This window comes from Chrysemys picta, chromosome 4, assembly GCF_011386835.1.
Source record: "Chrysemys picta bellii isolate R12L10 chromosome 4, ASM1138683v2, whole genome shotgun sequence".
Classification (NCBI taxonomy): Eukaryota; Metazoa; Chordata; order Testudines; family Emydidae; genus Chrysemys; species Chrysemys picta.
In genome coordinates this window covers 87,647,632-87,674,401 of record NC_088794.1, presented here as the reverse complement: position 1 = coordinate 87,674,401, position 26,770 = coordinate 87,647,632, and the positions used below count along the sequence as shown (strand labels likewise).

At 45.8% G+C, this 26,770-nt stretch overlaps 1 protein-coding gene across 8 annotated transcripts in view; it reads left to right on the top strand.

The window, feature by feature from the left end:
- ACTN1 (actinin alpha 1) overlaps positions 1-26,770 on the top strand; it is a 139,652-nt gene that overhangs the window by 41,892 nt on the left and 70,990 nt on the right. The gene's annotated exons all lie outside the window — the stretch shown is intronic.

The window sequence follows — 26,770 nt, the reverse complement described above, 5'->3', positions numbered from 1 at the left end:
GGTTGAGTTCCGGAGTCGACAGCAGAGCGATCGGGGATCGATTTTATTGCGTCTACACTAGACGCGATAAATCGATCCCCGATAGATCGATCACTACCCGCCAGTCTGGCGGGTAGTGGAGACGTGCCCTAAGAGAAATCAAAATCAATTCCCTATGCCCAACTTTTACCTCACTTAAAAACTACTTGCTTTCAAAATCAGACATAAAAATACAAGTGTCACAGCACAGTATTACTGAAATATTGCTTACTGTCTCATTTTTACCATATAGTCATAAAATAAATCAACTGGAATATAAATATTTTATTTACATTTCAGTGTAAGCATATAGAACAATACAAAAAAAGTCATAGTATGACATTTTAGTTTGTACTGACTTCGCTAGTGCTTTTTATGTAGCCTGTTGTAAAACTAGGCAAATATCTGGATGAGTTGATGTACCCCCTGGAAGACCTCTGCATACCCCCAGTATGGGTATCCCTGGTTGAGAGCTACTGGTCCTAAGGAAACCAAACACAAAAGAAAGATTCATCAAGAAAAATGAATGAATCTAAAGATTGAATAGTGGATTAGTTGCTTTTAATAAAGATCTAGGATCTCAAAATTTTTCCAGCTTTCGACCAAATACACTCTTCAGGATTTTTGATTTATTGAAAATAACTCAAGATTTTGACCCCTTTTGGTCGAAAGCTGGAAAAATCTTTTGAGAACTAGGATTCAACATCTAACCTTTCTCAGTTTACATTGCCTACTCTATTTCCAGTCTTCTTTATTTTTGCAAATTCCTGAACGCTGCCTCCTAAAACAGGCAAATTAAGGAATATACGGATTTATCCCAAGTGTGCCTAGGGTTTAAATCTTACGCTGTCTCCAATACTTTAGCCACTGTAGCTCAAACTCTTCCCTTCCAAACATTCATCAGCTTCCTCTGCTGTCCTCATATGTTGAAATGAACTTCCCCATCCTGATACAGTAACATAGTGTTGATAATCTAGCTAGGGTTAGGCTTGTCATGTCTTTGCAAGAGGAAGGAGTGATTGAAAGCAGTGTGGTTTTATAGAAGCAAAGCTTGGGCTGGGGAACTCCTAAGCCTGTGTGAGCTAATGGGAACTCCAGCTTTCATGGGGCAATGATGCTGCACAGACTACTATTTTATATTAGTGAGAAAACTTCCCCTCCTGGAAAACCACTTTGTCTCCCAGTCCTCCAGATGCACAGAGAATGTTGTTTTGAAGCCTCCAGCTCTTTGAGTTAGAAAAGTAGAAACTTCAAACATTTCCTGAAGGGCTGAACTGATCAATAAAGGCGTTTTCCTTTCAGCTGTTTCTGCAGTGTTTTTCCCCTCTGTTCACAGAGGCTTTCCTGTGATCAAGACTTTATTGCTGGATTAAATGGAGTAGTGCAAATTCTTCCCAATGATCTCTGGCAAAGCATTATCTATATTTACTTTCAAATAATGCAGCAGCGTCTCATAGCTTGTCTGGAACTGAGTCACCAGATTCTTTCAGTCATTTCCTTCCCACCCACCCCCAGCAGATAGGACCTGATCCATATCCCATTGAAATCCAGGGGAACACTCCCATTGACTTCAGTGGCCTTGGAGCAGGTCCACAAGGCATGCTGACAGCACTTCCCAGTTTTTGTAAATCACAGCCACTCTAAGGGATGGAGAATATTACATTCAGGCAACTTTTCTATCTAACTTGATTTTTAAATCCAACTAGTTACACCAATGCAAACCCCTAATGTAGATGTCACTTATATCAGTTTAATATAAATCAGCAAACCTCCCAGCTGACCCCTTTTTCACATAGAATTCAATGTATTTTAAAGGCCCTAAAACTAAGTGGAAAGGGGTGAGGGCTTTTTTTATAAAAGGTTTCAGAACTGAATAAGAAGATTTTAAAAATTGTCAATATGAAGCTTTTTAACCTGTAGATGTTCCTTTGTTAAGTTTGGGTCCCTTGTGCTGATGCAGTGTGACTGTGTTACCAAGAAGTGAAACTGGTCAGTTCAGTGGCAGCAAAGGCATGAAAGAAAATCCCCTAGTATTAGTTCAATGCAGGGGTGGGCAAACTATGGCCCGGGGACCACATCCGGCCCTCCAGATGTTTTAATCTGGTCCTTGAGCTCACGCCAGGGAGCGGGGTCTGGGGCTTGCCCACTCCGGTGCTCCAGCTGGGGAGCGGGGTCAGGGGCTTGTCCCACTCTGTGCGGCTCCCAGAATCAGCGGCATGTCCTCCCTGTGGCTCCTACGTGTAGGGATAGCCAGGGGGCTCCTAACGCTGCCCCCACAGCTCCCATTGGCTGGGAACTGCAGCCAATGGGAGCTGCGAGGGCAGCGCCTGCGGACAGGGCAGCATGCAGAGCCGCCTGACTGTGCCTCCATGTAGGAGCCGGAGAGGGGACATGCTGCTGCTGCTGCTGCTGCTGGGAGCTGCTTGAGGTAAGTGCCACCTGGAGCCTGCCCCCCGACTCCTTCCCGCACCCCTGCCCCAGTCCTGATCCCCCTCCCACCCTCCACACCCCTTGGTTCCAGCCCAGAGCATCCTCCTGCACCCCCAACCCCTCATCCCCAGAGCCTGCAACCCCAGCCGGAGCCCTCTCACCCTCCCAGACCCCAACCCCCAATTTTGTGAACATTATGGCCCGCCATACAATTTCCATATCCAGATGTGGCCCTTGGGCCAAAAAGTTTGCTCACCCCTGGTTCAATGTCTGACATGGCTGTTAGTGAGACTTTCCTGCCCTTACAAACTGCATAAAGAGTGACAAATAAACTAGATAATTACAGTCAAAATACATAAAATTTGGAGGTGTTTAGTCTCAAAAGTAAAAGAATTTTTAAACAGCTCCCTTTAACAGTCCATTTAACGTGAATCCTTTTCTGTTTCGGTCCCCAGTCTGGGGCCTTGGCTGCTGAGAGGGGACAGTGTACCGGAACAGAGAGTGTGAGCTGAGGGAGGAAAAGGAGAATCAGCCATACTGTCCTCCACTGTATTACATGGAATGAGTCAAAATTGCTTTCATCTCTCTCAAACCGGGCACTGCTGTTTCTCACAAAACAGGATGTCTGAAACATTGAACCACAACAGGCTGGAAAGAACTGCTGTAACTGATCACACACAACTTTTAACTTGCCTCTTCTTTCCTTTTTTTAAATCTCACTTAGGACTATCGGCACTGCATGTGAGCAAACGTTCTGGGCAGGTTTTTACAGGAACTGGACTGGACTGACCCGGCCAGTGTTTTTCTCTCCTCAGATGCTAACTAACTAGCTTTTTCTTGTGTCGTTTGCTCTGTAATCTGCAGAGGGAGGAAACCCATTCAACTAGGGCAACTTAGTCTAAAGGATTTGACACAGGTCACCTAACGCACAGCTCAGTGTCTGTCGAGGACAGGTTGGCTCAGAATGTAGTATGGCATCATTTACAGGATAGGTGGTGCTAAGGCTTTGTTATAACCTGCTCTTGGACAGTAGGAAGAGTTGCAGCCTTTGGGCTCCCAAGGTGCAAGGTAATAAGGCCAAGCATTGGCAGATATCACCTGTCCCTGCGGTGGGCAATAGGAAATAGTTTACTATCCAATGGTGAGGGTTCTTGCAGCTGAGGACAGCTTAAATCCTGGATATCCTTGCAAGTAGGCTATACGTAATCTGCTAAATAAACCATGGTGGATGTGGGTTCAGATGCTTCCAGCTACTGGCATTCCTGGATTAAACCCCTAAGGTATCCTGGGTAATTGAGAATTGCCACAGATTTGCATCTACCTTATACCAAGGGTTTCTTGTAAACCTGCCACCCAAGGCAGCATTGAGGTTCTGGGGTACAGTTAAAGTAGTCAAAGTCTAGAATCTGAACATTCCTTTCTTCTTCCCTTTTTTAAACCTCCTTCCCCCTACTCACTGGTGGCATTGTGTGTTTATCACAATGGCTCCATATCCAAGGTACTTAGAACATTTTTACTTGTAACCTAAATTATAGTTGTACAAACTTGGGCCTAAGCCCTTCAAGTTACAACATCTAGGAAGAGCTCTGCACCTATGTAGGGCCCCACTGAAGTCAGTGGGGCTCTGCATGTTATAACATGCAGGATCGGGGTCCTAACCTACATCTTCAATAATAAAGATTTGCAGGTCAAACTAGACACACACACACACACCCCGGGACGACTGTGAAACCCGGCTGGCTTAGACTGTAGGTGTAGGTCTGACTCTAATTTAGTGATCAATTCTATTCATGCACAAAAAGTATAGTGAGCTGGATTCTGTTATCTTAGCTGGGCTGCCATAGCAGAGATAACAAACGTAAAAGGTAGGTACCTGTTTTGTTTTAAATCAGGTGTACGCATATGGAGCAGTTCTACTGAGTAAGAAGATTCCTCTTTCACAAAAAGAAGAACAGGAGTACTTGTGGCACCTTAGAGACTAACAAATTTATTAGAGCATAAGCTTTCGTGGACTACAGCCCACTTCTTCGGATGCATCCGAAGAAGTGGGCTGTAGTCCACGAAAGCTTATGCTCTAATAAATTTGTTAGTCTCTAAGGTGCCACAAGTACTCCTGTTCTTCTTTTTGCGGATACAGACTAACACGGCTGTTACTCTGAACTCCTCTTTCACAGTCGCTTCTTGATTAAAACCACATTTTTCATTCTGCCTTTCGATAATTTCTGACATGCCAGTGGGGGGGCTGAGTAAAGCTACCTCTGAATTCCTTGGGGTTCAGATATGTATTTTACTTTTGAGGCTACATTGTTCTGTTGGGGGGGAAGGGATAGCTCAGTGGTTTGAGCATTGGCCTGCTAAACCCAGGGTTGTGAGTTCAATCCTTGAGGGGGCCACTTAGGGATCTGGGGCGAAATCAGTACTTGGTCCTGCTAGTGAAGGCAGGGGGCTGGACTCGATGACCTTTCAAAGTCCCTTCCAGTTCTAGGAGATAGGATATCTCCATACATAAATGTAGTGGATTCCCCCCCCCCTCCAATACTCATTTTATATGTATGCAAAACCTTAATTCCATCCAGATCAATGAAATCTTATCATTTGGCAATAGATGTGATTATATGTCGGATCAGGGAGTTAATTTTTATTTCCTTCCACAACTGACGAAGAATCATAAAACTCTCGGTCAGACTCTCATTATCTCATGTCTCGATTACTGCACTATCCTCTCTTCAGGCTTTGAAAACTGCAGTCTTGTCCCACTCGTATCCATACAGAATAATGCTGCCAAGATAATTTTCTTAGCTTGTTACTTTGAGCGTGTCACCCCTCTTCCTCTTTCTTTGCATTTCTTCATTGGCTCTCCTTTCTGGGTTACCTCGAATGTAAGCTACTTATCTTCACTTTCAAGACCCTTCAGGGGCTATCCCCACCCTACCTATCATCAGTCATTCACTATTAAGGTAGACTCCCACGTCCAATATGCCAGAGATGCCTGCTTCCATTGCCCACTTGCTAAATGTTCAACCAAGCACTTTCTCCCATGCTGCTCCTCATGCTTGGGAGGAGCTCCCTATAAACATCCACAAAGCTACCGTATCCTCCTGAATACTCTCCTTTGCCATGATGCTTACAAAAACCTTAGAGAGACAAGGTGGGTGAGGTAATATCTTTTATTGGAACAACTTCTGTTGATGGGAGAGACAAGCTTTCAAGCCACACCGAGCTTTTCGTCCAGTCGCTACATTGCATATAAAAACTTTAACAGTTTTTACCAGCTGGAGTGTTGAAACTGCAGTCTGTGGTGCTGACCATTATCTCATTGCTTTTCCTTCCTATCATTCTGGTTAGTTTCCTGTTGCCTCTTACTTTTAGACTCTGAGCTCCTTGGGGCAAGGACCATCATTTTTGTTTTGTGTTTGTACAGCACCGAGCACAATGCTTCTAGGCACAACAGCAATGCAAATAATTATAATTCATAATAATAATAGATCTGTGGGTCATGCTAACTCAGGAATCACTTTGTCAATTATAACAATTCAAAACCAAGTTAGTCATTAAAATGACTATGCATTTGCACAAAGGAGGAGGCTATTGGGATGTCTGAAGAAAGTTTTTTCCTACAGCTGTGAATCAGTGTTAACATTCTGCATTTTGTTATAGTTGGTGTTACAATATGGGCATCTGTAGCCATCTTTTGCCACCTTACAGATGATGTGGTTGATGCTCTTTGTACATCTAAGGAAAGCCACCGCATTCTGCACATGCTAAAGCCTGAAGATCTGGGATTTAGGAAGGTCAAGGGAACGGCAATCAGTAAAGACAAGAAGAAGTGAAGGTAAGGGAGAAGAATTCAGCATAGTAGAGCAAAGGTAGTGGGATAAGCAGGGCTCTTGCAGAGGTGGTGATGAACAAATCTACAAACATGGGAGATCTGGAGGGAAAGACTTGAAGGTTACAGTGTCCTCACTAGTTTAGTTTAGTTTTCCTCCTGCAAATTTAGCTGTTGGTTTGAGTCACAGGGGATGAGGATGAAGGATGAATACATAGTAAATCCATTATGCTAAGCCATCAGGAAATCTCTTGGTTGCAGGTATTCCTTCCAGCTCCTTGCTCTTTGTTACCAAGCTGTCAGGCTCAGTGCCAATGACTAGCTCTGATTCTCTTTCTCACCAGAAATTAACTATGGGATCTTGTGGTCCTTTCTCACTGGAAACATAACTATGGGATCTTGTGGTGTGGCTGTGAAAGCTGCCAGGGAGAGACTGCTACCTTCCTGCTACCAGATGGCTGAAGTGAGGTCCTCCAGCTTTGGTTTAAAGAAGGTTTCCCTCCCCATCCCTGCTCATGGTGAGGTGCTCTGGCTCTCAATAACAGAGTGCGGTCCCTGCATTCAGGAAGGGCTAGTATGCTTCAGGTGAGGAAATTAGACTGCTGACTGCTCAGGGTCCCTATTGAGGGGCTGTATTTTTGAGGAAGGTGGGGGTGAGAGGAGGGTGAGAGAATAAGCTTCACCAGTGGGAAGAATCTCTTCCTGGTAAGCAGTTCTCTCCTTTAGAAATCAAGAGTATTTCAAGGTCCATCTGCTTAACAGAACAAGGAACTGATAAATTGCTCCAGCCCTGGTGATTGAAAGCAGGCCAACTGTCTAGAGCAGGTGAATGACTCGATTGGCACAGCCTTTTGTGCAAAGCAGCAGGGAGACGGGTTACGCTCTTTTAATTATTCACTCTCTCTATATTAGCTTTGTGTTTAGAAAGCCCAGAGCGACAACACTACCTATCCTCCCCCAGCAAAATAAGCAGCACAGGAAACACCATAGAAAAGGCAACACCTGCAAGTCCTCTCATGAAATGTGAGGAGACAGAGCTGCTCTAGTTGGCAACATTCTTGATAACAATAAGGGCTTTGACAGAGAGCAGAAATACTCGGAACTGTATGCAAAGTCCACGAGTGTGCTAAAAGCAAAACCAAAGTTCAATAGAACACCAGAGTTATGAACTGACCAGTCAACCATACACCCCATTTGGAATTGTAAGTACGCAATCAGGCAGCAGCAGAGACAATCAAAAAAAAAAAGGCAAATACAGTACATGTTAAACGTAAACTACTGAAAGGTTAAGGGGAAAGCAGCATTTTTCTTTTGCATATTAAAGTTTCAAAGCTGTATTGAGTCAATGATCAGTTGTAAACTTTTGAAAGAACAACCATAAAGTTGTTCAAAGTTACGAACATTTCAGAGTTACGGACAACCTCCATTCCCGAGGTGTTTGTAACTCTGAGGTTCTACTGTACAGAGCTGCGGCAATACAGCATGTGTGGGGAACACATCACACATCTTGACCGGTGTATCCTCTGAGTAGACCTTCACTGGAGCCATGTTTAGGCAGCTGCAAGGACACTTCTCAACCCTGCTTAAAGTTTTCACCTTACTGAAAACTTTTGCTGTGATCTCAAGCAAACCAGAATTAAATCCAGTCAGTATGTGGACAGGAGACCTCCAAGGAAAATCCAGAAGGGTGCAGGAAGAGCTGTTGATAACTCAATAGATGACATTCTTCCCTTGGACTCATTACAGAGATCCATCATGATACAGGCATCTCCTGCAGCAGTGGAGAGATTTCAAATGGAAATTTGGGGAAATTGTGGTCATCCAAGCTGCATGGCTCTTTGTAGTAGTTTTAGTCCTGGTATCTTGGCCAAACCCTAATCTGGGTGGTTGAGTTCTGCCTCCATAAATTAATTTGACTTTTAATTCCTGTCTTTTGATAGCTTGTTGCTATTTTCCACCCAAGAAGAGGCTGCATCTTAGTGCTTGGCAAGTTGATCCCTTTCAATATAGCTTTAAGTACTGTAAAATGTTTTTTGGAACTTGCAAAACATGTAATGCAAGCCGCAACGCTGTGTGATGTTGCCTTGTAACATCATTCTGCCTTCAGACAGCCTGCCACACATTTTTATATTTTCTTGTGAGCTGGTGTCTAAGGACAGAAACAATCGCTATTCAAGCCCAAATGAAGAGTTTTGCTAATCAGAATTTCACTTTAAAATAATATTAAGGGCATACTTTTAATGTTCCCAACACACCCAGTTTTATTATTTAATTTTGCCAGGACTTCCTTCTGCTTCTCAGAGGAAAAGAGTGAGGTGGCAAACCTTTCTGGTGACTTACTAACGTTATTACTGTTCTGGTCATGCAGAAGTAAGCCTTGCCGGTACTTTACCAATCTGAAATGCCATCTGACTCAGTGATTTAATGGCCAATAGAATTAAAATGGCAGCAGCAGATTCTTCCTCTGGCTGCACAACGCTGTAATGGTAATGGAAACACAGGATTCATGAGGCACATATGCTTGGAAGAAGAGCAAATATTTACCATGTATTTATGGAGGCACATGCTGGGTTGTTTTTCTCTCATTACTTTAGTCTGTCATTGGCTAATAAAAGGTACACTCACTTCACAGCATTTTGCAATATCCTGTGGGGAAAACCAGTTCGGCAAGGATCCCAGCTTTTCTTTCCCCTTCCCATCTAATGCATATAAAATTAGATTTTACTGAGCATACATGAGAAACTCCTATGCCAGACTCACGTGAGACTGGTTTATGTGACAGGTGGTTGCTAATTCAGTTTTCACAGTCCCAGAGTATGACTGGATTGCAAGGGATGGGGTCTTCTCCCCTGCCCCCACCTCTTTGCCAGTAGTGTTGATTTACTGGTAGAAACATCTCATACCTGTGAAATCCCAGGAAAAAACTAGACTCATTCTTGCTCACCTAGACCACTACACTAGCTATGTCTGTCTGGTAAGGGGATGAAGACTGGTGATCCCTGTTTGACAGAGCTGTGGTGGCAGAAGCCGTAGTCTTATAGTGCAGTTTTGCCAGTATAACTGCATCCAGCACTGGTATAGTTTGTTCCCCTGTGGGGACTGGTACAAAGTGCAGCTTTGCTGGCATTGCTGCATGCACACTAGGAAAGCTTTGCTGGTATAGTGTACCGATGCCTATACCAATAAAGCGCTCCTAGTGTAGACATAGCTCTGGTCTAAATGGGCTTCTGCTTACTCCTTGACTTCCTCATGAGCTGCACAGCTAAGTTCTGGCAGGTCGCTAAGGGCGTGTGTACACCACAGACCCTTGGTCAGTATAGCTATGCTGGCAGAGCTACCTAGTATAGATGCAGCCTAAGCTGACAGGAGTTCTGCTGACTTAGCTACACCACCTCCCCAAAAGTTGTCTAGGCTGACAGAAGCACTCTTGTCTTGGGATAGTTGCACCTACACCAGGGGGGCTGCTGTCATAGCTTCACACTCCTAGCTAAAATAGCTATGCCAGCAAATCGTTGTAGTGTAGACCAGGCCTGAGACAAAAGTATATTCAGCAGCAACAGAGGTGTAATTGAGGGAGTTGGTCTCTGGTGAGTTTCTGGGGGTATTGCCTGGACCTGAGAGATGCAAGTGTACATGTGTTTTACACTTTCACCCTCTGTCATTCCTTACACTGCTACCAAATGTCTGAGTGGGAGGATGTCCATAGTATCTGAAGAGGCAGGTTTCAATAGCTATGGCTACGGAAACAGTGCTGAATATGGTTTGCCTTTGTCTACACTCGCAGCCAAGCAGGGTTCAGCACTGATTCAGCTGTATCTGTCAGAGATAAGGCTAAGATTTTGTCATGGATATTTTTAGTAAAAGTCAGGAATGGGTCACAGGCTTCAGTAAATTTTTGTTTATTGCCCATGACCCACCCCTGACTTTTACTAAAAATAACTGTGACACAATGAGGAGGGAGGACGGTCCAGCACCTACCACTGCTTAGGCTCCAAGGTTTTCCCCCGCTGCCCACGGTGGCTGGGAGCACCCGGGCTGAAGCTGAAAATGTCTCAGAGGTCTCTGGAAGTCTTGGATTCCGTGACAAAATCTTAGCCTTAGTCATGGGGATCTGTAGTCAGAATTGATGCGAAGCCCAGTTTCTGTGCTGTGGCAGGTTAACAGCTGGACAGATATTTAGACAGGTTACAAACAAATCACAAATCTTGCCAGCAACTTAGTAGCAAAGCCAGTGCAGTGACTGGACATTATGGGTCACACATGCTACTACAGCAAAAACTATGCACCTCCACAGTGGTCTATTACAGAGCTAGCAAAACAGTGATAAAATGGTTCTGTCTCAAAATCCACTTAATATATTTCTTGATTGATTTTTTTAACTTGGTGACTTATGTAGTCACTGCAATTTTGCTTTCAAAAGATGCTATAAACATTTAAAGTAGTTTTGTTGCTCAGATCAACTTGCCCTTATTGCTGTGTACAGGGCCGGCTCAGGCACCAGCAGAAGAAGCTGGTGCTTGGGGCGGTCAATGGACAGGGGTGGCATGTCCAGGTCTTTGGCGGCGGGCCCTCAGTCCCTCTCGGAGAGAAGGACCGGCCGCTGAAAAATGAAGCGGAGAGCAGCCGCCGAAGTGCCGCCAATCGCCCCTCTCCCCACCCCCTCGCCGCTTGGGGCGGCAAAAAAGCTCGACCCGGCCCTGGCTGTGTATCTAGAAGCACACATCGATATAGAGCAATCATTGAAGATATAGATGTAAAATCTGCAACACAAGCCACGTGCACAATCCCAACTTTCTATAGTGTAGGTCTAGTCTGTGGGAAGCCAGAGCTGCTCTAATGGGTAATTGTGTTGCTTCAAAGCCCTGTGTGAACCAATTTTCTGTCCGTTCTTAGTAAACTATTATAGAACCATGAATGAGGGTCTGGATGATTTTAATTTAAACAAAGCCTAATAGTAGCATGGACAGGGCATTACAGTTTGCTGAAGAAGCTAGTGGGTCTTTCTAGGAAATCCCATAATGCACAGCATCACGTCAAGAACCAATGCAAAGTGCCTACTTCCAAACCAGGTAGTAAAAGCAGGCTGTGTTGTGCACTCAGAAACACACAGGTGCAGCTATTCAAACACGTGGCTCTCCAAACATAAGCGCCAGTGGCTGTGTGAATTGATTTTGTTTTCCAGACATGTATGACATTTACTTCTCAGTGTTGCCCCTACAGCCTTTACTTTGTGGTGAGGGAGGGACTTTGCCCCTAATTCAAGATGTGGCAGTTGAAAATTGTGGGATGGTACCGGGTAGCTATAGTTTGCCCAAGATTTCACACTGCAAAGTACATCTGACCTGGTTTGTAAAGTAGATAGTGTACTGTGTAGTGCACAGAGGATTGACTGTCTGAAGGTCTCCCCTCTTCTAAACACAGACTAAATCTTTGTGGAAACTTACTCGGCCTCAGAAGTGTGTGTGTGTGTTAATAACATTACGTTAAATGTAACTTATGACACAAAGAGGGAATTGAGTAGCTTTTGATGGTGATTAACACGGTCTTGTTCTAGCAAAGCTTATGCTCCTTTGAGCTGCTTGCTGCTAGACTTAAATCTCCTAAATGGGAGAGTAGCAAACAGGACTTTCTTGGCTTAGTTACAATGTCTCTGCAGCTATTGTACAACTATGGTGCAGCCTCTGTGCCATGGTGGGAAGCTTATACTCCTCAGTAGAAGGAGGGGCTGGGGTGGAAGAAGGATTTAGTAGGACTAGAAAGAATAAAGAGCAGCTGAAAAGGTCAGATAAAGCTGGTATGTCTCAGCAAGAAGATAAAACTGCCCATTTGATTTTATTAATATCTGTCACTTCTATGATTGTGGTGGCATTGACATTTTAGATTGCAAAAATTGCTTGAGGGGGTGAAGTGCATCATGCCTTGTGTGTTTTCCTGTTGCGAAGAGCTCTTACGCTTTTTGCAGCAATGTCACTTCTGTGTTTTGCCTTGTGCAACATATTGTAGCTGTCACAGCATCTGTCCAAGTAACAATGGAAGTCTCTGTCCCAATGGTGCATCCTCTCTTTCAGCACTGGCTCTGAGACTTTGCCACACTCTTAAGAATCTGACAGTGGATATATTGACTTACGATGGCTTCCCCCTGAATTGCAGGATGTCTCATTAGAGCTGTTGATACAAGAAGTGTGAGATTGGGAAAGGACGATGAGATGAGCAAAGGCCAGACTGACTGACTTTGGAGGATTGGGGTGGAAGTCTGGTGTGTGCATGCGTGTGTGCGCGCGCGCATGCGCCGACTTGGTGCTACAGTAATGGCAGGACAGCCAATTGCCATGAGGAGGATCAGGCCAGGAACTATGACTTGTTAACGGTGCTCATAGTAAATTGGGGGCCTCAAGTAGCCACATGCTTTTCTTGTGCTTCTGGCTGGAGCTAACAAGAGTTGGTACAGTGGAATCTGGTTAGCTTGGGTCTTCCTAGCTGGAGAAGCAGGGGGACTATATAGCTCCCAAAAGGGTGTGTTTGCTTTATACATGTATGAAGTCAGGTCCTTGCCCCAAGGAATTTACAGTGTAACCAGACAACCCAAAGTCAAAGGGTAGAAGGAAGGGACACAATGTAAAGTGACTGAGCAGAGGCTTGCATTGCATTTTGTTTCAGATTTTTATATGTAATATTTTTTTGAAGTATTCTCTCTCTGTTTCTTGAAACGCCTCTTCCTCTCTCAGCAAAGAGACTAGTCCATGTGGACTGTGCTTACCTATTTAAGCAGTCTTTCCCCTGTAATCCTTGCTACAAAACTAGTTGAGAGACAACACCCCTGGGAGGAGAGTTGAGGAAGAAGTACCCTAGATAACTGGATGTGCAATGTCTGAAGGCCTTGGAGTTGTTGGGGCCGGGGCTCTGGTCACTACTGCCTGCAGCAGCAGTCACTATTACCATTGACTTGCTCTGTAAAAGCAGGTGAGGGCTCCATTAGTAGGTCACAAAATTGAGTCTTCCTGGGTTTAGTGAGGGACAGATGCTCTTCCCTTATCAATGGTTGGTAATGGGTCTACTCCTTCCAAGTACTCTGTTGCCATATCTTTTGTTAGGAAGAATGTGTGGAAGCAACACACCCATCTCCATAAACTTCTCAATCTAGTCACCTGGAGCCATAGACTGTACCTTGGCAGTCAAACACAGGCTGTTGCATTATCCTCATGTCATGACTCAGGTTCATTTTAGCCTCTTTGGAAATCCTGACAGGAGTCTGCCCACGTCTATTCTACTTCCAGCATATAGCTGCTGTAGGCTGGTTTATCCCATGCCTCTCAGGAGAACATGCTTCTACTTCTGCAGCATGTGAGTAACAATTAAGTCTATACCAAAGCAATATATATCTAATTAGGTGGGATATAGTTAGTTGGGTTCCAAAGAAACTTACTAAGAAAATGAATAGAGTAAATGACTGTCTGCTACCAAGAGGAAGACCTGAATTCATATTCTGTTTACTTCACAAGTGAAATGGCTTAGCTGGTGGACACTTACTCTGCTCCAGTTTTGTAGTGAGGACAATATTTGCTCTCCAAAGAAGAACAGCAGATCCAGAACAGTAGGAGTGTTAATAGTCTTTACTTTTTTATTGTTTTGTAATTTATCTTCTTATCGGACTAGTTACATTGCAATAGCATTCAAAGGCCTCAGTCGAGATGGGGACTCTAGTGTTTAAACAGCACATAGCACATGTGGGGGAGACAATCCCTGTCCCAAAGGCCTTATAATTAAGCTGCAAAAAGAGGGGGTAACAAACCATAGAAATGAAAAGGGGTGGAGGGAGGCTGAGCGTAATGATGATAAAATCACACATTTATATGGACTAGCTAAGTGCACAACATAATGGTTCTTAATCACTTAGGGATTCTAATGAACACACATCGGCTATTGCCGACTACCCTTCAACCTAGCCACCCTTAGTTGGCTCATAACTTGTAGGTATCACAGAAGTGGGCCTTGAGGAGGGAATTGAAGAGTTGTGGTCTTCAAGGCTGAAATTAAGCTTATAACATAGGTTAAGGTCTCTGGGTCGAGGAGCATGGCTGTGTTTAGGATATTTTTGGTCAAGTGCCATCCATACATATGTATAATGCTGTCTAAATAATAGAGGGGCACCGTCATGGATTTGTGTGGCGGAAGCCCAACTGGCAGTACCTTTTTGTGCCACTACTATATCCAGTTTAGCAAGATTTTTCTTTTAATCCTTTGAGATTAACAATGTATTTCTTGTTTCCCTTTACCTCCAACTCCTTGTCCCAAAGTGGAGTGAAACAATGTCCTGGCTCTTGCCTTTGTAGACGTCTAGGAAATACACATCTGTCACTTTAGAGGAGTAATTTTAGCCAGTGAATAACTAAATGGGGATTCCAAGACATCTCAGGTTCCATACTCCAAGAATTATTAATGTCGTGCAGAATTGCCAGCTGCCTCACGCCACCTCAGAAAACACAGGTGGTTTTTTTGTTTTGTTGTTTTTTTGTTTTGGTCTGGCTGGTCCCAGGGCTGGGCTTGCACGGGAAATGAGGTTGGCTGCTTTCAACAGCCTTTTCCTCTTTCAAAAGCTTTTTTTCCTCCTGACAGGAAGTACAGCTGCTGTAACGGCTGCCAGCTGCTGATGGCTACAGTTAGCTTTTGGGGGGGGGGGAGCTGTTTTCTTAATCAAAAAAATTGGAGGGGGTGCGTGAGAGATTCTCTATGAAGCGAAGTCAGTAAAAATGGCTTGAGCCAAGGTTGCTAAGATATCTAGCCCTACAGGACAGTAAAATTTCCAGAACCCCACCATCTTACCACATTCTCTCACCCCTGGGCCTCTCATCTGCCCATCACACATCTTTCTAACCCTCTACTTCAAGAGTACAGGGTACTTTACCCTGCACAGCATATGTAGCTAATGTAATTGTAAAGTTGCTTTCTATGTACTGAATGTTTTCAATAAAGTGCACCCCACAGTTTGCGAGGATGCTTCCTGTGAGTCACATCAAGATGGCTGCTGTTTGTGAGAGAGTTCAGTGTGACTGCATTTATTATTCATCAGCCTGCCCTTTGTAAAATGGTCCAGCGCATCCTCAGACAAGGTGGGTGGGGTAATATTGTTTATTGAACAAACTTCATTTGGTGAGAGAGACAAGCTTTTGAGCTACACCAAATTCTTCTTTAGACCTCAAGTCTGTGTAGCTCGAAAGCATCTCTCTCTCATCAACAGAAGTTGGTCCAATAAAAGATATTACCTCATTCACCTTGTCTTTCTCATATCCTGGGACCAACCCAGCTACAACCACGTGGCAAACAGTGCATCCACCTACAGGGCTCCCTACTGTTGCTACATCAGTGCCCTGTGGGGCTGCATGGCAACTTGTGAACTTTTGTAGGACCTGAAGGGTGTGCTGGGAAACTGCTATGGACATCCCAGTACCCTTGGGAATTGTCACTACTTTCTGTATTAAATGAACATGGAGCTCAACCAGGAGGAACTGAGCTGTCAGCTGTTTTCTGACTGAATTTCCAGGCTTTGCAGAGTAAATTCATGTCAGAACTGGTGTTCTTGGGTATGGTCCATTCTCAAGAAAGGCTTGCAATAGCATTGAAGTGGGCTCAGGTGCCTTCCAACCTCAGAGATGCAGTTATTGTCCATGTGATGTCATTCCATATTCTTTACAAAAATATGCTTATGATACAAATATGACCTAACCGAGATATACTTTATGCAAGATGGCTCATGAGATATCCTTGGAAAGGTTATGATTTACTGAATATGATTGTTCTATTTGTATGCATGTATCACTTCTGTATCTGAAATTAGGAATGTTGATTATGTATCTATATTTCAACTGTTACTTTGGGTGATGCCCTGTAATGATGCGATGACTCACCCCTGCGGCGCCTCCTGTCAGTCGTCCTGGGAATTAGCCCTTTGACCCAGGAGCGCCCTCTGCAGGCTGGTATCTCTCCTTGCTGCTGGCCCCCGTGTCCCTCCCGGACCCCGGTGCCCCTTCTGCCAGTGTTCTGCCCCCTGCAGTACCCTGTGGTCTCTCTGGGTCTCCCCTCCCCACGGAACCACCAACCCCCTATCCCCACCTCACCTCAGTCTTTGGCTACTGCCAGTCACCATCTAGCCCCCGCTCACTGAGGCAGACTGCAGTATAATTGCCAGTCATCATTGGCAAGGGGGGGTTAGACCTGCTGCCTCTGCCTACCCTTGGGCTGCCCCGTTGCAACCCCAGTACCTTTTTGGCCCTTAACAAGGCCTGCAGCCTGGGAGTTTTCCAGACCAGAGCTCCCCAGCTTGTCTGGCCTTTCCTCAGCCCTGCTCTACTTTAGATACTTGGTTCAGCTTCCCAGCAGCCAGGCCCTTCTCCCTCTAGAGACAGAGAGAGACTCTCTGCCCTCTTATAAGGGCCAGCTGGGCCCTAATTTGGGCGTGACCCCAGCTGAGGCTGCTTCCCCAATCAGCCTTTCCCCAGCTACAGCCCTCTACAGGGCTGTTTTTAACCCCTCCGGGTAGGAACGGGGTGATCACCCCACTACATGCCCCCTGCTAATACTTCAGATACAACAATGAAAAAGCCCGACTGTGCTGATGGCCCATCAGCAAGAGCCAATGGACTGTAAAAGAGCTTAGTCTTCCTGTGAACCTGTGGGTCAGCCTGTGAAGAATGGGTACAGGAGCCCTACAGAGGCATGTGGCCATGTCACCAGATACTAGAACCCATCTTGAATTCTGAACTTTTTCACGAGAAGCTGGGGGCGCAACTAGGAAACAAAGGACTCCCGCCTTATGCAAATCCTATTTAAGGGTGGGGAGTGAGTTAATCCAGGTCATCAGTTCTCTCCTGCTACCTCACCCAAGATGACTGCTGGAAACAACTAAGACTGAACTGGGGGAAAGAACTGGACCCAGGCTGGAAGCGCGTCTAGCCTCTGAAGAAGATTATTAGAACCACATTTAGGGTGAGAACTTGCATGTAATCAGTTTCTTTAGTGTATTAAGCTTAGTTTGCGTGCTCTGTTTTATTTTCCTAGTAATCTGCCTTGTTCTGTCTGCTACCTCCTTAAGTACTTAAAATACACCTGTTATAGTTAATAAATTTATTTCTGGTTTACAATATAACCCAGTTTGTGATTTCTAACTGCGGGAGAGGGAGGGAGGGGGAAGAAGTGTGCACGCCTCTCTCCGCAATGAGGGAGGGGGCGAATTTCATATTATATCTGTGGATCTGTACTCCAAGGGAGGTGGACACCTGAGTGCTGGAGCAAGTCCCTTAAACTGAGTCTTCCCAGAGCTGATCTGCAGCTGGATGTGGCCCTGCCTCTGTGTGTGTTAGAGGAGGTTTTTAAGAGCCTGGCTCAGCAAGACCGGTTAAAGGGGGCCCATGCTGGCAGAACAGATAGACTCAGTGGTATCTCAGCACATCAGGTGGCTTCCCAAGGGGTCCAACCCATCACAGTGGCATAGTTGAGCAGGATAGTGTGCACGGCTTATTGCCCTGAAACACTGGTGGTAGTTTTAAGTGTGGTGGCTAGAGAACAGACAAAGTAGTTATTGGTTTGTTATTTTCTGTTTGCTTATTTTGGGCAAGAGAGGTAGGGACAGAAAAGTATGAAAATGAGTGAAAGTGAAGCTATGAGGAAGTTGGAGCTCTACAGGTTGCAGGTAGAGGAAAAGGGAAAAAATACCCAAGAGACAGACAGAATTAAAACAGATGGAAATTGATGAGCAGAAGTCTGCACATCAGAGGGCCATGGAACTGAGCCAACTTGAGGCTGACAGGGAAAGGGAAGCCCAGAAGCAAGCCATGGAACTGAGACAGTTCGAGGCTGAGAGAGAAAGGGAAGCCCAGAAGCATGAACTGGCTGTAATGAAGTGGAGGAGACAGAACCCCCACCTCTCCAAAAATCCACAAGTAGGAGCGGTTGTGCCCACCATATAGTGAGTCTGGTGACATTGCTGAATATTTCATCGCCTTTGAGAGATTGTGTATGCTCCATGCAATTTCTGAGGATCAAAAGATGACCACTTTGGTTGCAAAATTGACTGGGAGAGCTCTGGACATATTCAATAAGATGCCCATGGGTGATGCTTCCAATTATGGTAAATGTAAGGATTTGGTTTTAAAACAGTTTCAGATTACACCTGAAATTTATAGAGTAAAATTTAGAAGTCTTAAGAGAGGGACTGGATTAAGTAATGTGGTTTATGTGAACCAAATTAGAGATCTACTGGATAAATGGGTGAGGGGAAAAGGTATTTCAAACTTTGAAGGAATTTGTGATTTGGTTGCTCAGGAACAGTTCCTGAATATGTCTAGTGATGATGTAAAACAGTGTTTATGGGATAAAAAGGTGGAAACAGTCGATGCACTTGCTTATGATGATAAATTTGAGCAATCCCAACCACCTAGAAGGAGTAAATCACAGGCAGAGGGGTCAAAGTTCGGTGGGAAGCAAAGTCCCTGTTTTACTCCTGGGAAGGAGGAGGGTGGATGGGAGGCTGGACACTCACCTCCCCAAGTTCACTCCTGCAGTCCCTGTCCCAAGTCTCCTGTGAAAGCAGAAGCACCCAGAAGGTGCTATCGTAATTCCACTGAGCACCTGAGGAATAAATGCCTTATGCTGGGTGGGAACAGGCAACGGGTAACTCAGGGAAATGCTGTTACCCAGAGCACAGACACACCTCAGGCAGTTGCCACTTATCACACAGGATTTGTGAAACTTGCCACTGTACAGCCAGGCAGTAAGCACATGAAGGCTGTCAGAGTAAATGGCGCAGAATTTCCTTCAAGGAGAGATACTGGTGCAGAAATATCTGTGGTCAGGAGAAAGACATACTGCCAGGACAGATGGCAGAGCTTTTGTTAGTAGGGGGTCACAAAATCACTGTGCCTTTGGCTAAAGTGCACGTGGAAGCTGGGGATTTGCAAGCTGAGTTAACCGTGACTGCGGTTTCTCATAACCCAACACAAATTCTTTTGGGTAATGACTTTTTCAATGTGGCTAGGGCTATACAGGGGTCTGTCAGCAGCGAGGAGAAATCTTGTGCTGAAGCCCCAGTGGGAAGGAGCAAAACTAAAGATACTGCTGAGAAAATGGAAGAGTCTCTCTTTAATTCCTCTCCAGGACTGCAAAGCCATTTGCCCCAAGAGGTGGGGTTGACTAGAACCAGCTCCTGTCCCGTGGCTGTTCCCTCAGGGGAGGGGAATGTTTTGCCTTATGGTAAGGAGACTGTCCAGGTTGCTGGCTGCCAGGAGGTTGCAGTTAAGCAAGGGATAAATCCTGCTCTAGGATGCATAGGGAAATGTGTCCTGGAGGAAGCTTTAGAGGGGGAAGGTGGGATCCAAGAAACTGCTGCGGGAGGGGTGGGGGGGATGAGGATTCCAGAGGCTCTGTAACTGGAGGCCAACCCCATTCAAAGACGGAGAAGGGTACAGGGATTGACAGTGAAGAGTCTGTCATGGCTGGTATCTGTGAGCCCAGAACTGGACAGGGGACAGATTGCCCTCCAGGGAGCGCAGGGGTGTGTGCTCTGGCAGGGGGCCCAAAGAAAGAAGTTAAGAAGGAAAGTGGGGGAGTACAAGAATGTCTCCCCATTCATTGCAGGGAAGGGTTTTGCCCAGGAGAAATTTGCTGGATCTACATCTGTAATCCCAGGCATCTCACCGGTGGCTCAGGTTTTAAGGGGGAACTGTGTATCTGACCTCCCGGAGGGGAGCAACCATACAACTGTCCTCTTTGGAACAGCGAGAGGGGTGACTAAGGGTACCCCACTCCAGGCCCCACTTTGGCAAAATGTTTTTCCTACTGTACTTGTGAAAACTAACTCTGTCTCTTTAAGGCGGGGGGGGGGGGGGGGTTCTTCCAAGCATTTTGGTGTCTGTGAACATGCTAATGATCCACCTGATGAAGGGGCGGAGACAGTCACTTCCCGGGCAGGTAAACCCCTCCCCACAGCTAAGCATCAAACCTGAGTGTTGGAGGTGAACAGCACAAAGGATTCTCAGGAGAGGGGGTGGATTCTTCGCATGGGTTTAACCCTGGAGAAGAAATGCAACTCCCCAGGGGGAGGGCCAGTAACATACAAGGTCTCCTTACACCCTTTCCTTGCCAAAACCCCAAAGACATTCCCAAAGTAAGAACTTTTACTGAGGGGATGCGAAATACCATAAATGCTGAACAAACTGATCTGTTTAGATAGAAGGCATAGTATGATAATCATACTTGGAAGCACCTCTCTGTCATAAATTTGCTGATAACCCACAGTGTGTGTAGTAAGAGACAAAGTTAAGACAAATAATTTGATACTGGTGGTAAATACTTTAAAAATGTGTAACATGCATGATTTTTGGAAAAATCTTTGGTACAGACTGGGAGTAGTAACAAGAAAGTTATGAGCGTACTGCTTCTCAGCTGGTACCTGTAAACAAGCTTAGAGTTTGGCACAGTAGAGAAAGCATAACCAATCTAGACTGCTGTGTGGAAGGGGAAACTGAGGCACACTGCCTCCTAGCATTGGTGGCTAAATGCCAAGACACCTACACTTTAAAGGACACTGACATCTGCATTATGTACACAATGCTACTCAGCACAATGTTTTCTGGCAATCTGGGAACAGAAACCCAGAACTTTGCAAAAACACCTATGAATGACATTACAGTGTTTGGTAACACTTGGCGGTTGTATAACCAAAGCCAAAAAGGAATTTTAGGCACACTGCCTCCGCATTGGTCAGTGACCATCCCTCTGGCAGTAATCTCAGAGCAGAGGTGTGACGTGTCATTCCACGTTCTTTATGAAAATATGCTTATGATATTTATATGACATAACTGAGATATACTTTATGCAAGATGGCTCATGTGAGACATCGTTGGAAAGGTTATGATTTACTGAATACGATTGTCCTATTTGTATGCATGTATCATTTCTGTATCTGAAATTAGGAATATTGACTATATCTATATTTCAACTATGTTACTTTGGGTGACGCCCCCGCTAACACTTCAGGTACAACAATGAAAAAGCCTCCAATGCTGATGGCCCATCAGCAAGAGCCAATGGACTGTAAAAGAGCTTAGTCTTCCTGTGAATGTGTAGGTCAGCCTGTGAAGAATGGCTACAGAGGCAAGTAAGCATGTCACTGGATACTGGAACCCATCTTGAATTCTGTACTTTTCCAGGAGAAACTGGGGGTGGGAGGTTCAAACTAGGAAACAAAGGACTTCCGTCATAGGCAAATCCTATTTAAGGGTGGGGAGTGAGGTAATTCAGGTTCTCAGTTCTCCTCTGCTACTCCACCCAAGATCCTTTTATTCAGCTAGTTAGCACACTGCCACACTTTGAACTTGAGGTATTTATTATTTTAATTTCTAAGTGAACAATAGGCACACGACATTTCTGGCCTCACATATATGATGCTTCCCCTTAGCAACCTACCAGCTGATAAGGAAGAGATATCCAGGCAATCTATATTACCATGTGTTCAAAATGCTAATCTTAATTTAGGTCTTTCTCATGACTGACCAAACAGTCATGATCACAGATTGCAGATGACTGAGACAAATTTCACCACAACTGCTGACTAAATCTTTTCTGTGGTTATGCTCATCCCCTTGAGAAATCTGATGCTCTGACCACCTGGGATTATTTAAGACCCAGGGCATTTCCCAAGAGTACGTAGGTGTTAGTGTCCAGGCACAACTGGAATTCGGATATATCTGCTCTGGGAGCCTAAATTCCTTCTGCTGCGTAGAATTGCTAGTTTATAGAACGGAGGCTGTATTCTATCTTAGAGGTGTCTGCACCGGCTCCCAAACAATGGTCCATGGACAATCAGCAGACCACAGAACGCTTTCTGGTGTCTTATCAGGTGCTTGATTTTTCTCTCTTCCAGCTACTATATTACATTACAGGCAGCAAATACCACTATTATTTGGAAAGCATTTATTCTTCCACATAAGCAGCTGCAGCTGCCGTAGGGATGTTAAATGATCATGAATGTGAGGTGAGGTAGCTTGTGTTACTATGGGTATGTCTACACTATGGGATTAATCCGAATTTATATAATTCGAATTTTGGAAACAGATTGTATAAAGTCGAATGTATGTGGCCACACTAAGCACATTAATTCGGTGGTGTGCGTCCATGTACTGGGGCTAGCGTCAATTTCTGGAGCACTGCACTGTGGGTAGCTATCCCATAGTTCCCGCAGTCTCCTCCACCCATTGGAATTCTGGGTTGAGATCCCAGTGCCTGATGGGACCAAAAACATTGTCGCGGGTGGTTCTGGGTATATCCTCCTCTCTCTCCAGGGAAGCAACGGCAGACAACCGTTTCGCGCCTTTTTCCTGGGTGAATAGTGCAGATGCCATACCACGGCAAGCATGGAGTCCGCTCAGCTCAAGACAGCAGTCATGAACATTGTAAACACCTCGCGCGTTATCGTGCAGTTTATGCTGAACCAGAACCTGCAAAACCAGGCGGCGAGGAGTAGGCTGTGGCAGCACGGCAGCTAGAGTGATGAGAACATGGACATGGAATTCTATCAAACCGCGGGACCCGGTGCTTTGGAGATCATGCTGTTAATGGGGCAGGTTATAGCCATGGAATGCCGATTCTGGGCCCGGGAAACAAGCACAGACTGGTGGGACCGCATAGTGTTGCAGGTGTGGGACGATTCCCAGTGGCTGCGAAACTTTCGCATGCGTAAGGGCACTTTCTTGGAATTTTGTGACTTGCTTTCCCCTGCCCTGAAGCGCCAGAATACCAAGATAAGAGCAGCCCTTACAGTTGAGAAGCGAGTGGCAATAGCCCTGTGGAAGCTTGCAACGCCAGACAGCTACCGGTCAGTCGGGAATCAATTTGGAGTGGGCAAATCTACTGTGGGGGCTGCTGTGATGCAAGTAGCCAAAGCAATCACTGAGGTGCTGCTACGAAAGGTAGTGACTCTGGGAAATGTGCAGGTCATAGTGGATGGCTTTGCTGCAATGGGACTCCCTAACTGTGGTGGGGCGATAGATGGAACCCATATCCCTATCTTGGCACCGGAGCACCAGGGTACCCAGTACATAAACCGCAAGGGGTACTTTTCAATGGTGCTGCAAGCACTTGTGGATCACAAGGGACGTTTCACCAACATCAATGTGGACTGGCCGGAAAGGGTTCATGACGCTCGTGTCTTCAGGAACACTAATCTGTTTAAACGGCTGCAGCAAGGGACTTACTTCCCGGACCAGAAAATAACCGTTGGGGATGTTGAAATGCCAATAGTTATTCTTGGGGACCCAGCCTACCCCTTAATGCCATGGCTCATGAAGCCATACACAGGCAGCCTGGACAGGAGTCAGGAGCTGTTTAACTACAGGCTGAGCAAGTGCAGAATGGTGGTAGAATGTGCATTTGGCCGTTTAAAAGGTCGCTGGCGATCGTTACTGACTCGCTCAGACCTCAGCCAAACCAATATCCCCATTGTTATTTCTGCTTGCTGTGTGCTCCACAATCTCTGTGAAAGTAAGGGGGAGACCTTTATGGTGGGGTGGGAGGCTGAGGCAAATCGCCTGGCTGCTGATTACGCGCAGCCAGACACCAGGGCGATTAGAAGAGCACACCAGGAAGCGCTGTGCATCAGAGAAGCTTTGAAAACTAGTTTCATGACTGGCCAGGCTACAGTGTGAAATTTCTGTTTGTTTCTCCTTCATGAAAACCTGCTCCCTGTATTGACTCATTCTCTGTAAGGAACCCACCCTTCCCCTTCCCCCAGCTTGCTTTCAAAGGAAATAAAGTCACTATCGTTTAAAAATCATGTGTTCTTTATTAATTGATTATAAACATAGGGAGAGAACCGACAAGGTAATCTGGGTGAGGTTTGGGAGGAGGATGGGAGTGAAGTAAAAGGCCACTGAAAAAATTCAATATAATGACAGCCTTTTGGTTGGGCTGGCCACTGGGCTGGAGTGGGAGGGTGCACAGAGCCTCCTCCCCCCCCCCCCCCCCCCCGTGTTCTTACACGTCTGGGTGAGGAGGATATGGAACATGGTGAGGGGGGAGGGAGGTTATACAGTGGCTGCAGCGGCAGTCTGTTATCCTGCTGCCGTTCCTGAAGCTCCACTAGACGCCGGAGCATGTCCGTTTGCTCATGCAGCAGCCCCAGCATTGCAGCCTGCCACCTCTCATCTCGAGCGTCCCTCATGACCTCACGTTCACTGGCATCTTTCCTAAATTTAGATACCGTGTCTTTCCACTCATTCAAATGAGCTCTTTCATTGCAGGTGCATTCCATTATTTCCGTGAAAATCTTGTCTCGCTTCCTCTTTCTCCGCCGCCTTATCTGAGAGAGCCTGCGGGACGGAGGAGGGAGGCTTGAAAAATTTGCAGCTGCTGGAGGGAGGGTAGAAAAAAAGGAGAGAAGTTTTTAAAATGATACATTTTACAGAACAATGCTTATACTCTTTCATGGTGAACAACACTATTCACATTACATAGCACATGTGATTTCAGTACAAGGTCGCATTTTCCATCTTAATATTGAGTGCCTGTGGCTTTGGTGTTAGAGATCACAGACGCAGGTCCGGGCAACAGAATTCAGCTTGCATGTGGCCATGGTAAGCCATTGTCTTTCGGCTTCTGTGCCCTTCTTTCCCACATACCAAGCAAAGCCCGTTGACTGCTGCGGTTTTCCTGTTAACCTTCAGCAGAAGAAAACAAAGTAAACCCCCCCCCATCCAATTCTCTGGGATGATCACTTTATCCCTCCTCCCACCGCGTGGCTGGTATCGGGGAATATCCCTGCAGAAACCAAACTAAACGCCCCCTCCGCCATGAATTATCTGGAATGATCGCTGTACCCCTCCCCCCACCGCGTGTCTGGTAACAGGGAAGATCCCTGTTAGCCAAACGCGAAAAGCTCAGGGCCAATTCCCCCCCACACACACACACGCGCTTGGCTAACTGCAGGGAAGGATTTCTTTTCAGCCACAGGCAAACAGCCCAGTAGGAACGGCCACCTCTGTCCCCTTAATTAAATTCCCGTATTTCAACCAGGTTACCATGAGCGATATCACTCTCTTGAGGATTACACGGCGAGATAAAGAACGGATGTTGCTTGAATGCCAGCAAACACCGGGACCATACGCTGCCAGGCTTTGTAATGCAATGATACCAGATTACTTGCTGCAAGCATGGCGTGGTCAAGTGTCCTACCATGGAGGACAGAATAAGGCTGCACTGCCCAGAAACCTTGTGGCAAGGCTTTTGGAGTACCTCCAGGAGATCTTCATGGAGATGTCCCTGGAGGATTTCCGCTCCATCCCCAGACACGTTAACAGACTTTTCCAGTAGCTGTACTGGCTGCGAATGCATCCCAAGTCCTCAGGGCAAAGTAATTATTAAAAAACGCTTGCTTTTAAAACAAGTTTTATATTTTAAAAGGTAAACTAACCTGAGGTCCCTTCCATGGGGTCATGGTCTTGGATATTGGGTTGGGAGGGTACTTCGGTCAAGCTGAGACAAAGATCCTGGCTGTTGGGGAGAATGGAGTGCTGGGTGCTCTCTGCAAACTCGTCCTCCTCTTCCCCATCCACAGAATCCTCAGGTGTAGCTGATGAGATTATCCTCGCCTCGGAATCCACGGTCAGAGGTGGGGTAGTGGTGGCGCCCCCCCCCCTAGAACTGCATGCAGCTCGGTGTAGAAGAGGCATGTCTGCGGCTCTGATCCGGAGCGACCGTTTGCCTCCTTTGTTTTTTGATAGGCTTGTCTGAGCTCCTTGACTTTCACGCGGCACTGATCTGAGTCCCTATTGTGGCCTCTCTCCATCATGCCCTTGGAGATTTTTTCAAAAGTTTTGGCATTTCGTCTTTTCGAACGAAGTTCTGCTAGCACTGAATCCTCTCCCCATATAGTGATCAGATCCAGTACCTCCCGTACGGTCCATGCTGGTGCTCTTTTTCGATTATCGGCCTGCATGGTTACCTGTGCTGATGAGCTGAGCTATCTGTGGTCATCTGTGCTCTCCACGCTGGGCAAACAGGAAATGAAATTCAAATGTTCGCGGGACTTTTCCTGTCTACCTGGCCAGTGCATCTGAGTTCAGATTGCTGTCCAGAGCGGTCACAATGGTGCACTCTGGGACAGCTCCCGGAGGCCAATACCATCGAATTGCAGCCACACTAACTCTAATTCGAAATGACAATATCGATTTTGGCGCTACTCCGCTCGTTGGGGTGGAGTACAGAAATCAATTTAAAGAGCCCTTTATTTCGAAAATAAATGTGTGGACGGGTGCAGGGTTAATTCGATTTAACGCTGCTAAATCCGAATTAAAAGTCATAGTGTAGACCAGGCCTATGAAGCAGAGAGGAGATAGGCCACAAGGCCATCCTTTTTAAGATATTGCTCTCACACTTTGAGAGGCTCTGCTCTATGTAGTCTCCATAAGTGTGCAGGCTGTCGTACTTCCTAATGCTTTACTGACGAAGGAA